The 15339-nt window shown below is 40.2% G+C and overlaps 1 protein-coding gene across 50 annotated transcripts in view; it reads right to left on the bottom strand.

Moving 5' to 3' along the window:
* Positions 1 to 15339, bottom strand: part of Mlip (muscular LMNA-interacting protein) — a 265581-nt gene that overhangs the window by 160905 nt on the left and 89337 nt on the right. For 11 of the 50 annotated variants that reach the window (XM_087563720.1, XM_087563711.1, XM_087563716.1 and 8 more), the window contains exon 1: positions 5090 to 5184. The exons of the other annotated variants lie outside the window; for them this stretch is intronic. The gene's annotated coding sequence lies outside the window, so the exon portion shown is untranslated. Of the gene's footprint in view, positions 1 to 5089; positions 5185 to 15339 lie in introns of those variants that run through there. 50 annotated transcript variants of the gene reach the window in all.

Genomic DNA, 15339 nt, shown 5'->3' on the forward strand with positions numbered 1-15339 from the left:
TACACATATACAGCAGAGGACTACCTGGTCTGGCCTCAGTGAGAAACGATGCACCTAACCCTCGAGAGACTTGAGGCCCCAGAGAGTGGGGAAGGTGCCCACTCTCTTGATGGAGGGTGTTGGGTGGGGGAGAGGGGGAAGAGGACATCCTCTTGGAGACAGAGGAGTGGAGGAATGGGATGAGGAACTGTGGAAGGACAAACTGGGAGGGTGGGTAATGATTGGACTGTAAAAAAATAAAAGTAATTAAAACACAAACAAAAAACAAAAACAAATGCAAGAAAAAGCCCTCTAGTTCCTAATATTATGATTTACGTGAGTAGAGGAGGGTGGTAGAGTGTCTCCTGTGGTTATAATTGTTTTTCCCTCCATCAAGAAGGACCACCTAGGATCTTTCCAGGGACCTTAAGCAGCTTATAAACATTCTTTTCCATTGATCTCTCTCCTACCAAGGAACACAAACTAGTCTAGTGGACAATCTTTCTCCAAAAGAAAGTATGGTGCATTAAAGCTCACAACGGGCAACTTCAATTCCAAACTCTCTTTAGCATCTAGCACTGTTGATGGCTGAAACCGACCTCATTTACCTTTCTTACTAAAGAAATAGTAATGCAATTCCTCTGACCTGAAAGCCTTAAGATACTGCTTTTAAAATAAATCATAGAGAAGTAATAATCTCTCTTTCTGATATAAGAATTGAGTTTGACAAAAATAGTAGATGAGCCCACTAAAACTTTGGCAAGACACTTACGACTTAACAGACTCACCTGCCAAGGACACTCTGTGCTTGGTCACATGCACATAGTAGCACCCCTATTCACTTACCTTCATAAACATCTGGTGAAGGACCTGTGCTGTTCTACACGCTGGGAGACATAACCCCTACTGTCAGCCTGGCATATAGTCTCGGTAAGGAGATGCCTTCACAAGGTGTGAAGGAAAGGGAAACAAGTGTGAGGAGATGAATGGAGGCTGTGTGGGAAACTGCTCTCAGACTGTACCTGGCAAAGAATCACTCTTGGGCTTTGCACTCTCTGGTCCTGTTCCTAGAGACCAACTAGGATTCAGTTATGATTCTGTTTCCATCCTGGATGACCTTGCCTCTCTACTGATGAGAAATGCCAACAGTATGGATTCTTCTCTCCTGGGGTGACAGTTGTTTCTAAATGATCCAAATCAGGATTATCCAAATCTACATGTACACAAAGTTCAAACAACGTCTAATGTCATCTCAACAGTCTGGCAGGGTCCGCTAAGACACAAGCTTAACTTTGTGCAGATTGAGCAATGGGCTGCACCTGTGTTTACCATTACTGCTATGGCTTCTCTTCCCCTTGTAGTCTCCTCATGGTTAAAAATATATTACTGTGCTTCCTTAATTAAAGTGTAACAGGAATTTCTATGAACTGATTAAAATCTAAGACCAAAGTTTTTTATGCAATTGGATATTCAGATGAAATAACTATGACCTATCCACAGAAAAATTTGAAAGAGGACCCCAGACAATGGCAAAAAGCCAATTCTACATCAGAGCATGTTGTGCGCTCGCTCTCTCTCTCTCTCTCTCTCTCTCTCTCTCTCTCTCTCTCTCTCTCTCTGCCAAATCATTCATCAGTATGGTTTCCGACAGCCAAGATTGTCCTCTGACCTCACACATATACCACATACCACAGTACATGTATGTGTACACACTCACACTCAGAACCATACACACACACACACACACACACACACACACACACACACACACACATACACAAGGAGAGCAAGGAAAAAAAGAAGGGAGAGATTTTTCATGTAGTAGGGTGGATGCTTAAGATGCTATATCATCTGCTTGGAATCCTTTCCATAAGCTTCTCCCGGGATACTTCTCTCTGATTAGCTTTCCAGAACTCCGATCGTGAGGCAGATATTTTATGTTATGTCATGAGAGTAGCAATTTCTGACACAGGTCACTCTTCATAACACATTACCTTCTGGCTTCCCTGACAGCACAGGTCTCGAGGAGCCTCCTGCCGTGCATACACTCCCTTCCTTCCTTGGATTTCTAGGTAGCACTTGTTGCCCCGCCTTTATAGTGGACAGCAAATTCTTTAGCATCTGGCTCCCCAGTTGGAATATCCTCACAGAGACAATGGAAATTTCTTGCTATTGTTCCATGAATACCTCTAGCACCTACAATAGTGCATGTCATTCCCAAAGGCCAGCACGTGTTTATTAACTAAAGGAGTGAGGGTGGAGGTTCCTTCAAGAATCTTAGTGTCTGCAGGATAACAGGAGTTAATCGCTGTATTGTTTTTTTTTCTTTCACGTTGAAGATATAATACAAAAGAATAACCTATGTCAAATGCCAAAGCTTTGGATGTTTTAAGAACACAGGAGAAGAATCAGCATGAAAGTGGTGTGTGGGGGAGCCTCAGGGCATGAAGAGAGGTGAGGAAATCTCCCCTGCTCAGAATCAGACCTCACTGGCAGTTTTGCTTTGACACGCTGGCCAACTCCAACACTCACCCAGAGACTAGATCTCACTCTACATATAAAACATAGACATGCCCCTTAGTGAGCTTTATGAGGCTGCTCCTGGGATTCAGTGTTTCATCTGTTGTGATTCTCGCAAAGAATCAAGAGAATTATGTTCACGAGACAAGAAAGAAAAATGAGCCCCAGAAGATTCAAGGCCTCGCTGACCAGCACCCGGTGTGAGGATTTACACGAGCACCTGCCTGCCAGAAGCTGGCGTCAGGCTGCCTTTCTTTTGTTCCCCATTCCTAAAGTTTATCTTAGACATGCTCATTTACCAAACAGTAATAAGGAAGGTGGCAGAATATGATAAATTACAGAACCGTAGCCCGTGAGGACTTTGTTTTGAACATGGTTCCTACCCAGGAGAATTGAGCGCAAGTGAACATTTTTCTTAAGCCTTGGTAGTCAAAGTCTAACTATCAGCTCGTACAACTATTCGTAGATGTTACACTTAGTGTCTGTGTGTTTAACCCTAGCTGTGAAAAACATTCATGTCTTGAAGCACAGCTTTAAAGTAGAGAAGGGCTCGCCCAAGGATAAAACTTCACGAGCTTTGGTAAGAATTCCAAAATTTATGGCTATCTATGTAGGACCAAAATTCATAGCAAGTAATATTTATCTTAAAAGATATCTAATGTAGAGCTGGAGAGATGGCTCAGAAGTTAGAAGCACTGGCTGATCTTTCAGAGGGCTCAATTCCCAGCACCCAGCTCATGACTATCTATAACATGAGTTTTAATGACTCTGACACCCTTTTCTGGACTCAGAGGGCACCATACATGCACATGATACATAGACATACATACAGGCAAAACATCTTTGCACATAAAATAAAAATAAATCTAAGGTAATATATGATCTCTATGTTTGATTTCATTGATTTATTATCTGTGCTGATGGAAATGATGTTCAGAATGAGGCCCAAATTCAAATCAATCTATTATTAACTAATGTCTTGCAAGAGTACAATTGAAATGACATTTAAGCCCCTAGTAGATATTTTACAAACAGAGAAAGTCCAATCAATACTATTCTCTTTCTTTGAAGGCTAGAATAAACACATGGGGTTTAGCAAAAAACCTCCAATTAATATAAACAGCACGTTTCTATGTTTATTGTGTATATCATTTCCCTCTCTCTGCCCTTACTGTTTTACTCCGGTATTCAGTGTTTCATCTGTTGTGATTCTCGCAAAGAATCAAGAGAATTATGTTCACGAGACAAGAAAGAAAAATGAGCCCCGGAAGATTCAAGGCCTCGCTGACCAGCACCCAGTGTGAGGATTTACACGGGCGCTGTAGACAAGCAGAGTCTGAGGATCACCATGTACACTGAAGTCTTGTTTTGTATGAAGGTATATGCATCAGTAACAATTTGGCAGGGTGCGTGAGAACGCACAGGGGAATCAAGTCACACTAGGATGGTCTTGGCTTTTGGTTTTACTAAACGCAGCTGTGTCTGTGTGTCTTCTATCCATGGCTAACCAGCATGTTCTCACAGCCTGAGAAGCATTCTGGAATTTAAAAAAAAAAAGAAAAGAAAAGAAAAGGGAAAAAAGCCCAGCGGTCTTCCACAGAGACAGAGTTAAGGATGACTCTTTTGATACCCGTGCTTAGTAGATGTTGTTTGCTGCTGCAGGGCTACATTGCATTTCCCCCTCCAAAAGTAAGAAATACAGGTACTGTGTGTATCTCACAAGTTAGGCGTAATTTAACCCTCCTCTGTCACTCTCTTTTCTCTCACCAAGTCATGTTAAGTGATAGAAATTTGCCTAAGTATAATCGGAAACAGATTGTATCTCAAAGGTGAGATAGCAAGACATTAAACAGAAGAGGACACGAGAAAATGTTTTTCTTATTTTATCAAGGTATATAATGAAATAATACAACACTATGTAAGAAGGAGCTCCAAGCTAACAGAATAACATTGTTTGAAGGCATTTTGCACAATACATCAACCTGGCCCACGGGTTAAAACCAAGTTATTAAAAATTGATGAATGGCTCCTTCATTTTCAAAAGCAAACCAAGTTAACTGACTCTTAGGGCTTCTATGGTAATTAAATAAAAATAGACATAGGGTATTCCCAACATGAGCCTCATTCGGTAAGCACTCAGCTAACACTGCTGCTGTAGCAATGTAATATAGTTTCCCAATCAACTAACAATTTAACACTGAGAGCCCAATCAAAGACAGTATACATATCTATAACATAATCAAAACACTGGTATCAAATATATTCCAAAATACTTTTCTTTAAAAATCACTATTTTGATTTCTCTTTATTTCCCAATCAATCTCTATTTATTTTTCTTGCTTCGATATTATCTTTGCCTTTATAGGTCTCTGTATAAACAGACTTTATTCCCACTTACATCTCCATTAATTGGTAAGGCAGCAAATAAATCAATTATCTTCCAGTCTTCTGAGTTTAACTACTGCCAAATTCTAAACACACAGTTTTTAAAAGAAACCTTAGCTTTTGAGGCTTTTTAAGAATTCAATCACATTATTTTATTAGAAATATCTTCAAAGTTCATGATAGAAATATTTTAAAAGTCTCTTACCAGTCTTTCAAAAGTATATTGTGGTGTTAATCTTGCTGTCTGAGAAGGGCTAGGGACACAGGGCAGCAATCTGTAAGTCTTAGATTCCAATAGCTACCATTGCTGTATCATGCCCCGATATATACACATGGTGGGTTTCTCGGGTCAGCATGACTGTGTAGGAGATGGGTGAGCTTTTAAATATGTGAAAATAAGTTTTAGAGGTCCTAATGGCATTCATTGGAGCAATCTGTAGGCATAAAGGAATTCAAGACACAAAAGAGCACTGTTGGAGTGCAGAGTTGATAAAATGTTTTGTTCTAAAGATAAAATGCCTCCTTTATTTCCAGAGACATTTACTGTGATCCAGAATGCATCACTTGAGTTGTCTTAATAAACTTACTTGTAAAATTGTAATGTTTTCCAATTTTTTTCAAATTTCACTTAATTTATTTTTAAAATTTTGGCTATGTATAGCCTTGAAAGATGATACAGTAAAACAGATCAAAATTTATTCCTCCTTAAAACATTTTATTTATCATTAAATATACTTAGTATTTCCTATGAAAATGTACCCAATATCATTGTGTGGGTGAAAGATCTCTGGGCTTTTTCCGTTTCCCTTTAAAAAGTAAAATCTTTGGTTGACTCCAGCTCATTGATAGTCTATGTGCCTCATTAGACACTGAGATCGACAAGCTACACCAAATAAGGAAAGTCAAGAAGAGAAATTAACAAATACTTTCATTATCATAGAATCATAAGCAAGAACTCAGCAGTCAACTCTGTTTCTGAAGAGCAGTATGACCTTGGACAGGTTACACAAAGATGGTCAAAGCCGTGATGCCAAAAGGACCGTGCAGATGCAACCAAGCTCATGGGACATCGCCTGGCTACAGCGTTCCCTTCTTATTCTCTCTTCTGTTGGCTGCTGTTAGCATCAAAGTTGCCATACACATTACAATGGATCATCTTATCCCACTGTCCACACTCTAAAGATGATCAGCACAGGACCTCCTACGACTCAAACCATTGGCTTTTCATGCTTTTGAAAAATTCTGTGCTGTAGATATTTCAACCCCTTTATGCTAAAAATCATTCCCCTGGACTGGACTGACATTTCCTCCTTGGTTTTCTTTTAGTGATCTTTCTGGGCGCCTTCCTCCTAGAGACAACGCTGACACGACACGACACCTACCTGCTCGATGCTTTGAAGTTCTTTCTCCCTTGACTTTGTGTGCTCTTCTGTGGTTCCAACACTCAGAAGAGTTGACTGAGTCTCACAATCCACCCTGACTTCCATATATGCCCTGACCTGAGCTCTAGCATTTCCTTTTCAGCTGTGGATCTTCCTAGGAAGACCACCATACAAGAGAAAGCCAGACAGGCATGAGTTTTCCAGGTGAGCATGATATTTATGGCCCTGATCAATTTTCTTCACTTTCTAAAACCTCCATTCCTTTATCTGTTATAATAGGTCATTCATTAAAATGACCTCAGAGGCTCTGTCAAATGCAATAACAGAGAAAATGGCAGAGTGCCTGGTACATGGAAAAAAATGTTATACATGTTAGGGCATTAATAATGATCTCTCATGGGAAATATAGAAGATAAATTTTGACATTTAACACAGATAATTTCTCTGTAGTTTCCAGGAAGAGGTACTTGACACCTTCCGATCTAAAACACCCTATTTTAACTTTGATGTTTTTGTCATATGAAACAATAGATTACATTTCAGGTGCAATTTAAAAACATTTTTAAAAGATGTTAAATGTCACTGCCTCATTCAAGATTATATCCTGCAGCCGCCCCAATGAGGGGCCTATAGTCAAGTTACAACCACTGAGCCCTAATAGAAGCAAGCTTCTTTAAGATGACATGGCATGCACATCTTTATCTGACCCTGCATCCTGGCATCTGAAACTTAATTGTGATGGCTAGAAGTCCAACAGCCTTGGTAGATCCTAAGGATGTGGCTTTGTTCTAGAGAGGACAGGCTGGTGATGAATAAAATGGAAAGGAAAAAGTCACAAACAATCTCAGAACTGATGAGGCTATAATGTTAATTGCTTATGTGGAGAAGTCAGTCATTTCCTGTTGTTTCCTCTCTTGTCTACAGCCATAGCTGATGAGAAGTTAGCTAACAATCATATGATCTCTAACTCTTGCCTACCGTGCAGTCTCGGGTCTAGCCAGAATCATCTTCTCATAGCTTCACCGTGTTCTTTCTCTTTATGCTCAGTCTGCTTTGTTGTCTTGTCACTTCTAACACTTTCCTGTCTTATTCTACCAAAAAAAGTTATATAAGTGTGTGGGGGCTGCTCAGAGTTTGAAACTGATTAAACATCTTCCTTTCACGTGAATACAGTGTAGCCTGTGTATTCTGCCAAGTCTCACCAAAAATCCACAGAAGAACATCCCATCTCTTGAATTGCTCAATTATCAAGGGGTACAAAAAGCAACTCCCAACACGTTTGTGATGCGTTTGATGTAAGATGATGCCCATAATGCTAGAAGCTTGTGGCAGAGAGTTGTCCACTTTATGGGAAACAAGAAACACAAAATGAACCTGGGAAAGATCTAGGCTCCGGAGACTCTCTCCTTTTCATCATCTCCAGTAATGCCATTATATCAAGAGCCCATCAATAGATAATCTATTTATTAGGCAAGAGCCCTCGTAATCTAACCCTCTCTTCGAGTTCCTTCATAGACATATTCCCAGGACCCTAAAGATCCACTTCGCTAATCCCCTAGGGGTCCTCAATCCAATTGAGTAGATAGTTAAGACTAGCCATCACAGAAACAAAGTAGGACAAAGGAAAAAAGGGAATTGGACTATAAATCCAGCAAATCCTGGGCTAACTGAGCAGGAAACACCTTGGGATTTCCCTAATGGATATATCTCTTAATATGTGCTGGTTTGCAACCCTGCCAAATAGAAGCACATCATACCCAGCCAAAGTACCCAATGCTTCATCTTGTATGGTTTGCACTGGCACACTGGCGACAGAAGAAAGTATCATTGTGCAGCGAGGTGTCCTGAAGAGAGGGACCAGGCAGAGACTTCCATCCGCACCCTGCATCGCATTTGCTCAACAGATCTTTCTCAAAAAGCAACTGTGTTCCCTATCTCTGTGATCACCATAGTATCTATACTCACATTCCAAAATACTCATTTTAAAATTAAAAAATACATATAATATATTCTTGCTAAATATTTTCTTGCTACCCTTCATTGTAGTTTCTTCTATGACTGACCTAAGAAACATGATCTCTATCGAGTTCAGGAAATTAATCCCCTTGCACCTCAACAAAGGTGTTCAACGGTTCCTTCATAAGAAAAAAAAAAACAGCTCTGTTAAATATTTTCCTTCTCCTCAGAGCATACGAGTTGAGCCCCCTGCATGTTTTGTTATGTTTTTGTCAGGTAAGCCATATGATGCCTACCACCATGTTAGATGTTGCTCGGGCCTCCATCTGAAGGCCAGCAAACAGGACAACACAGCCTATTTGCCTGTTATTTATCCTACACCAATCCTGTAAACTCACTAGGTGAGAACTCGAACTGGGTCCCCGTTTGTGGCATCCACTCTGTTCTTCTGTCTTCTTTGACTTTACACTCATTTGGGGGTTGCTATAGATCTCAAAGTTTTCTGTAAGTCTTGTAAATCTCTCTCACTTTTTCAAAGGGTAGAAGAAAATTAATAAAAAGCAGACAGATTTGCATGCTCTTCTTTCCATACAATTCATTCTAGCTCTATTCCCTCCATTGTACTCTAGTTACAAGAGCTGGAAAAGGATGGCAGAAAAGAAGGAAACTCAAATTGAATAAGGCTCTAACTGATCACCAGAAAATAACACATCAATGTGCATTGAGGAAGCATCAGGGATATATACTAAATATTCACGCCATTGCATAGCTAGCAAAACAAATGACAAAGCAGTCTTGGGACTCAAAAAGACCCACATTGTTCTCATCTTGCCCTGTCTGCCTGTGAGTAGGACATGTGTCTGTATTCCCATGATTTGTCTGAGGTGACCCACCTGTTTATTTTAGCCTGGAGATAAACAAGATTGAGCAATCACAAGGTGAGTTCACTCCATGTGCCTTCTGCTGTCTTCCCTATCTCTGTCTACCCACTGATACCCAGAATATATCTTTATGGTAATAGATCCTCTTTAAGAATCACTCCCATCTGTTCCCTGCTACAAAGATAGCTACTTCAAGAGATGTTTCCCTTTGCCAGTTGGTGGAGGAGGGTGGTGCTGATGGGGTGACATGCAATCTACAGAGGAGTCACCTCAGTGTGCTTCCCATCTGTAATTCACCATTAGCATGTTTTGGAAATGTTTGTGTTTAGATGTTTTCCTCATCCTCCTGAGTCAGGCAGCGTTGTCAGAAAGTCAAACTTCAAAAATGACAAACTGCTCTGATCATGCCAGGGTAGTTTGGTTGCCAGGGAAACCACTTTAAAGGGAGAGACAGATCTATTCATAAATTCATAACTGAGAGAAGAAATGGATGCTAAATTTCCGGGTCAAGCCAATTTACTTGAAGACACATTCAGGGTCCATGGGAAGCAGAAATGAGGGATACATTTTCAGGCCATAGACATAATGAGAATTATCTGTTAATAAAAACTCTTATTGGTGTTATACTTTCTTTGTTTTGTCTTCAGAAATGTCTTTATTTAAATTCCAAAACCAAGGCAAATATATTTCCTGGAAGACTCTCAGGGTTGGAAGAAAATGACAGGCGTTCACCACCAAGACTCACACTGGCGAAGGCTCCGATGGTCAGTGCTGGTGGGATCTGGAGGAACTACAAAAGTGTTAATGGTCCAGGGTGCTCTCCAGGGAGCTGTCCAGCATGCAAGAAGACAGAGGTGATACAATTAGAGACTTCAAGATTTCGTTATGCAGATATCCACAAGAAGTAGGCCAGAGTATTCTCCAAAGTAGCCACAAACACTTAATGACTGGACCATACACATCGAGAGCTCCGTGCTTCTATCTAACAGCAGGTTTCAGATTCTGGGAATGAATTTTGACAACAAGCCAAAGGAAACGTATTAAGTGTGTATTATCTAAGCAACATAAGAAGTTGCTTCTACAGGAAGATAAAATGATCCAAAGTCTATAGTTCAAGAAATAAATTACTCTTATTTATATTGTTATTGTTGTTATCACTATCATTATTATTACTTATTAATATTAGAATATTAGGACCATGACCAACATCACCATTATTATCTTGTCAGCTAAGTCACCAGTGCTCCTGTGTAATCACAGCTTTTCTTTTGTGTGTTTCCATGTGCCGGACTTGTAAATACCTCATTAAATGATCCTTGGGATTTGGTGAATGTTTGGGTGAAGGGTCAAATAGTAAATGTTCTATGAACCATACTATCTCTCTTGCAGTGATCCGCCTCATTGTAAGGAAAACGCAGCCATAGAAAACATTCCAATAAATGGACTAGCCTGTGCTTCACTGAAACTACGTGCCTGTTCGCTGGCCAACAACAGAGCAAACACCTGTGTCCCTGAGCATGCACAGCCATCACAGGGCAGGCCCATATACTCACTTCCTCCAGGGCCATTGGAGTAACAGGAAGTCATCCTGTCATCGCCAAATACTAAAAAGTTTGCATTTGAAATTCCACATGCATTTTCAAAAGACCACTAGTTTGAACCATTTGTCCTCAGATAAGTGACTTCACATTGCCAGGTGCCAGGTTCTCCATCTATGAAACAGCTGTCAGCCCAAAAGAGTGTTTTCCAACTGGGAATGTGTGTCTGACAGTGATCCCTGCTCAACATTTAAAAATTCTAACCAACAGATAGAATAGAAGCGAATTCAGTAGAGATATTTGAATACGTTCTATCTTGGAGGCTATTCCAGTGTCCTGTTAAAACACACTCTCTTTGCTCTGGTTCATAAGCTTAAAAACTACTGGAGCAGATGATCCAAGAATTCTGTGAAGCGTTGAGATGCAGTAACTCTCTAGCTACCCCTCACTGTGACGAAACCACTCAGTCCACACACTGAAGTGACAGAGGTCAAAGAAACGGCACTAACAACGAAGCTCCTCCATACCACTTTGTGGAGCAGTTGCTGGAAAACCATATCTACCACTGTATAGCAATTCTATCACAAAGGTTATTTGCATTGCTATTATTGTACTGTTATAACACTACTTTTGTTAGATTGTAAGTGTATATAATTTCATGTGTGTATATTTAAATATATTTGGACTTGAAAAATACTACAAAAAATAAGTTCTACAAAACCCACCTGACTTTCGTGGTATTACCTTCTTAACTACTAATACAACAGCAACAATAAATAAGATGTTTATAGCATTGAATATTGGATTCTTTTTAAATGGTTTGATGTCCATCATTCTGGTGACTCGTCTTGATTGCTGTCTTACCACATCAATAATCAATTAAAACCCAAGATGCAGGTCATACTTGTGAAGGATTTTCCTGATTGAATTATTTGAGGTGGGAAGATCTACTCTAAATCTGGGCAACACATTCTGGTGACAGCCCACATAAATGGACAGGAAAGGAGGAACCTTTTGCTTTTTGACTGTTTGTCCTCACTCTCACAGTCAAGTTCATCTCCCCTGTTGTTAGGGCATTCCTTCACTGGTACTAGAACCTGTATTGTAAGGATTCCAATGTAGACTGAAGACCAATAGCTCTCTAGGAATCCTCCTGGATCCCAGAAGCATATTAGTGACTGCTGAGACTTTTTATTAATTCTATTAGTTCTGTTCCTTTAGAGAACCATAGTACACCAACATATGTTAAAAGCACAGCATATACCATTTCCTACTTCCAACTGTAGAGCATAATCTATGCTATTAGTAGGCCAATAATTACAATTTGCCTTAAAAGTCCACTCAACTAGCATGAAACACTATCCAGCCAAAAGAACTAGGTCCTTTTACTTTGATTCTGCTTCATTCTAGAAGCCCCAGAGAAAACATTGCCAATTCTACAGAGACAACAGTGCCAGTGCGGGTAGTAAACAGAATACAAAGGACAGGAAAGACAACTGGGGAAGCCCTCTTTTGAAATGGGACACCACTCTAGTCTTAGTTCTCTCTTAGGGATTTTGGTCTAGATCTTGGTCAAGTCATATGAAGAGTTTCCAGGCTGACAAACCAGTAAGACTTCACTAGCTGCGATTTCTCTTCTGAACACTACCTTGGTGGATTAGCATTCCGAAACACAAGCTCAGATGGTGCCAATGCTGATGGGCAGTAGATTCTAGGAGTCGGTATATGTAATAGAGCTGCTGTGTGGAACGCAGCACACACACACATCTAATACATCCTCATGAGATGAAGATGCTCTGCTCGGTGCTGTTGTAAGCATTTTCTGCTTTAAGGGCTAAGGGAATTTATCATCAGTAGAAAAGGTGAAGCAAAGTCTGAACTCACACAAGAATCAGATTTCCTCTGATGATCAATGAACTTTGGGAATACTTGTTTATTGTGCTTTTACAAATGCAAAAGCATGGGGCTGGGGATTTAGCTCAGTGGTAGAGCGCTTACCTAGGAAGCGCAAGGCCCTGGGTTCGGTCCCCAGCTCCGAAAAAAAAAAAAAAAAAAAAAAAAAACCAAAAAAAAAAAAAAAAAACAAATGCAAAAGCACAAGAACCAGTAAAAAAATTAAGTAAATTAAAACAGATGGGTCATTCTACTTGTCTTACCTTCTCTAAGAATAATGCTTCCAAGTGAGGAGCAGGGTTGTTTGGAAAAAGGAAAGTACTGTTAGAGCGGATGAGTGGAAAAATTGCTCTGGTGGTGCACATGGACACTGGAGGATTTTACTGCTGTGAGCAGGTTCAGCTCGGGACTGAAAACAAGGCACTGGATTAAGCCCAGCTTCTTCCAGAGACTGTATTGACAGCCTAGTTTTACTACAGCATCACAATTGGGGAAATTTTTAGGTTTCACGGCAGTTCATACAAGATAATTTAAGAGTGCAATGGAGTATGCTCCATACCAATTTTAGTTTAAGAAAAAAAACTCAACAAACTCAATATTGGGCTGGATTCAATCTTCATCAAATCCTTCAAGTATATTTGGTATTATGGGAAATTACAGTTTATTTGGTGGAAACAGTTGAGGATTATTCCTGAGAGACTCAAAAAATGAAGTAAAAGCATTTTGTAGGAAGGACCTTAGCATCAGACCTATGCCAAATGGCCTATCCACAGAGACAGGCCAGTCCTAAAACCCAGGCCATTCCACTCTCCGGGCATTAATCAGAACAAATACAAGCCAACACATCTGCCCCTGCAAAAGGAAAGGCATGAGCTTGAATCTTACGAACAACATCCTGTGGCCTTGGAACACAGCCTCAATAAGATAAAAGGCAATAACAGGTCATTCAAAATTCAAGCTCAGCCAATACAGGTCGCAATGGTACTCACATTTCAGCCCTGCTGACCTGTTACTATGCTCAAGGGACCTTTTAGCTTTTAAAAGTTAAGTTACATGATTCCACACACATCTATATGGAAAATATCTATGAGCTCATATACATCTTTTAATTCCTTGTTCCTCTATTCATTTAATGCCCTGTGGGAAATAAAGATGGCTTCTTTGAAAATAAAGATGCCAGTGTTCTACTTTGGCTGTGGCAACACAATTTACGTCTTTAAAAATCACCATAATTTAACTCTAAAATTTTCAATCTCCTGTTCTTGTAGGTTGCCTCCCACGCAGTTCAATGTTTTCATATAGCTCTTAATTACAAGGTAATACATCGAATGACTAAGTTATAATCTATAAGAATGAGTGTGCTTATGTAGAAAGATGAGGAGAAGCCCTTGAGGCAGATCAGGCACCTCTGCCCTGGTGAGGACTCACAAAGAACATGAATAATGATTAAACACTGAAAGGTGGGTTTCTGCCTGAGTCTGGACACAGAGGATGTCCAAGTTTCAATCGATGTGTTCAGTGGCAAACAGAATCACCTCCCAGCTCTATGTACACATCAATAAAAAAAATAAGGTCTCATTCTCCCACTGTATGAATGCTTTACTTACATATGCACATATATACTTCTTCATGTGAAATATGTATATAAGTGAAGAATTCCAAAAAGAGACTAAAAGCGTGGACGTGCTTACAGGTTATGAGAGCCCTACAATCCGTGTAATTTAATCTATTCCAAAGTAGTAGAGTGGTAGCTGATTTTTCTGCCATAAATGTTTTGCAGTTAATAGGAACTGGAGAACAATGCCCACTGAAGTTGAGAACCAACCTGTTCCAACACCTGGGAGCAGATATGCTTTGGGAGACTCAAACACTGATGCTCCCATAACCAAAACAAGAAGTGGAAGACAGGCAATGAATGACATCTGTTTTCAGGGTCCATCACATTCTGATCTCTGTCCACTGGGGCAGCAAGACTGTCTCATCTACGACAGAATTTCAATGCCTTATGTTCCCTGCTAGTATAGCAGAATTCCACAGACTCGGGTAAGTTATAAGCACAAGTGCTTATCTGACTCAGATTGAAAGGTGGAAAGCCCAAGACTAAAAGGACCAAATCTGGCAAGGACCTTCTACCAGCACCGTAACACACCAGAAGCAGCAGAAGCGAAAGCAGGAGGAGGAGGAAGAGAAGGAGACATGAGCCAATAAGAAAGGCTTGCAGGCCAAGCCTATCCAACCCCACTTCCACACAGGGGAAGTGGATGACATAGTCTTCACAGCCCAATGACCTCCTAAAGATTCTACCTGTCAACACTGTTAAGAAATCTGTTAAATTTCAATGGTAGTTGTGGGACATTCAAATCATAGCATCTAGAGAAAATACACACACACACACCTTTCCCTCCCTTGTATTTTCTTCAGAGGAAACAAATAATTACACCTAAATTCTCAAACCATCTTGCTTAAACTAAATATGTAAAGTGCATAAAATACATTATCTTTTAAAATGTTGCATTTTTCTCTTGAACTAAGGCAAAGTAAACATGAGGGTATGGCCTCTGCTGAAGGTCCCCAGTGCCGATGCAGCTCCTGGGCAGGGGTGACCAGCAAACTCAGCCCACGCGGGTGTTCTGCATTGCACACATTCCCCCAAGCAGACTTCAGAACATGCAGGAGGCCACATCCACTGATAACAGGTTTCCAGACACAAGACCCTTCTTACACAACAGAGGAATTTAAACAATAAATTAATGAATAAAAATGCATTTTTCCCAAAATCTGAAAGTATCTTTCTTACAATTTTTT

Source organism: Rattus norvegicus, chromosome 8 (genome assembly GCF_021556685.1).
Source record: "Rattus norvegicus strain SHRSP/BbbUtx chromosome 8, alternate assembly SHRSP_T2T, whole genome shotgun sequence".
NCBI lineage: Eukaryota > Metazoa > Chordata > Mammalia > Rodentia > Muridae > Rattus > Rattus norvegicus.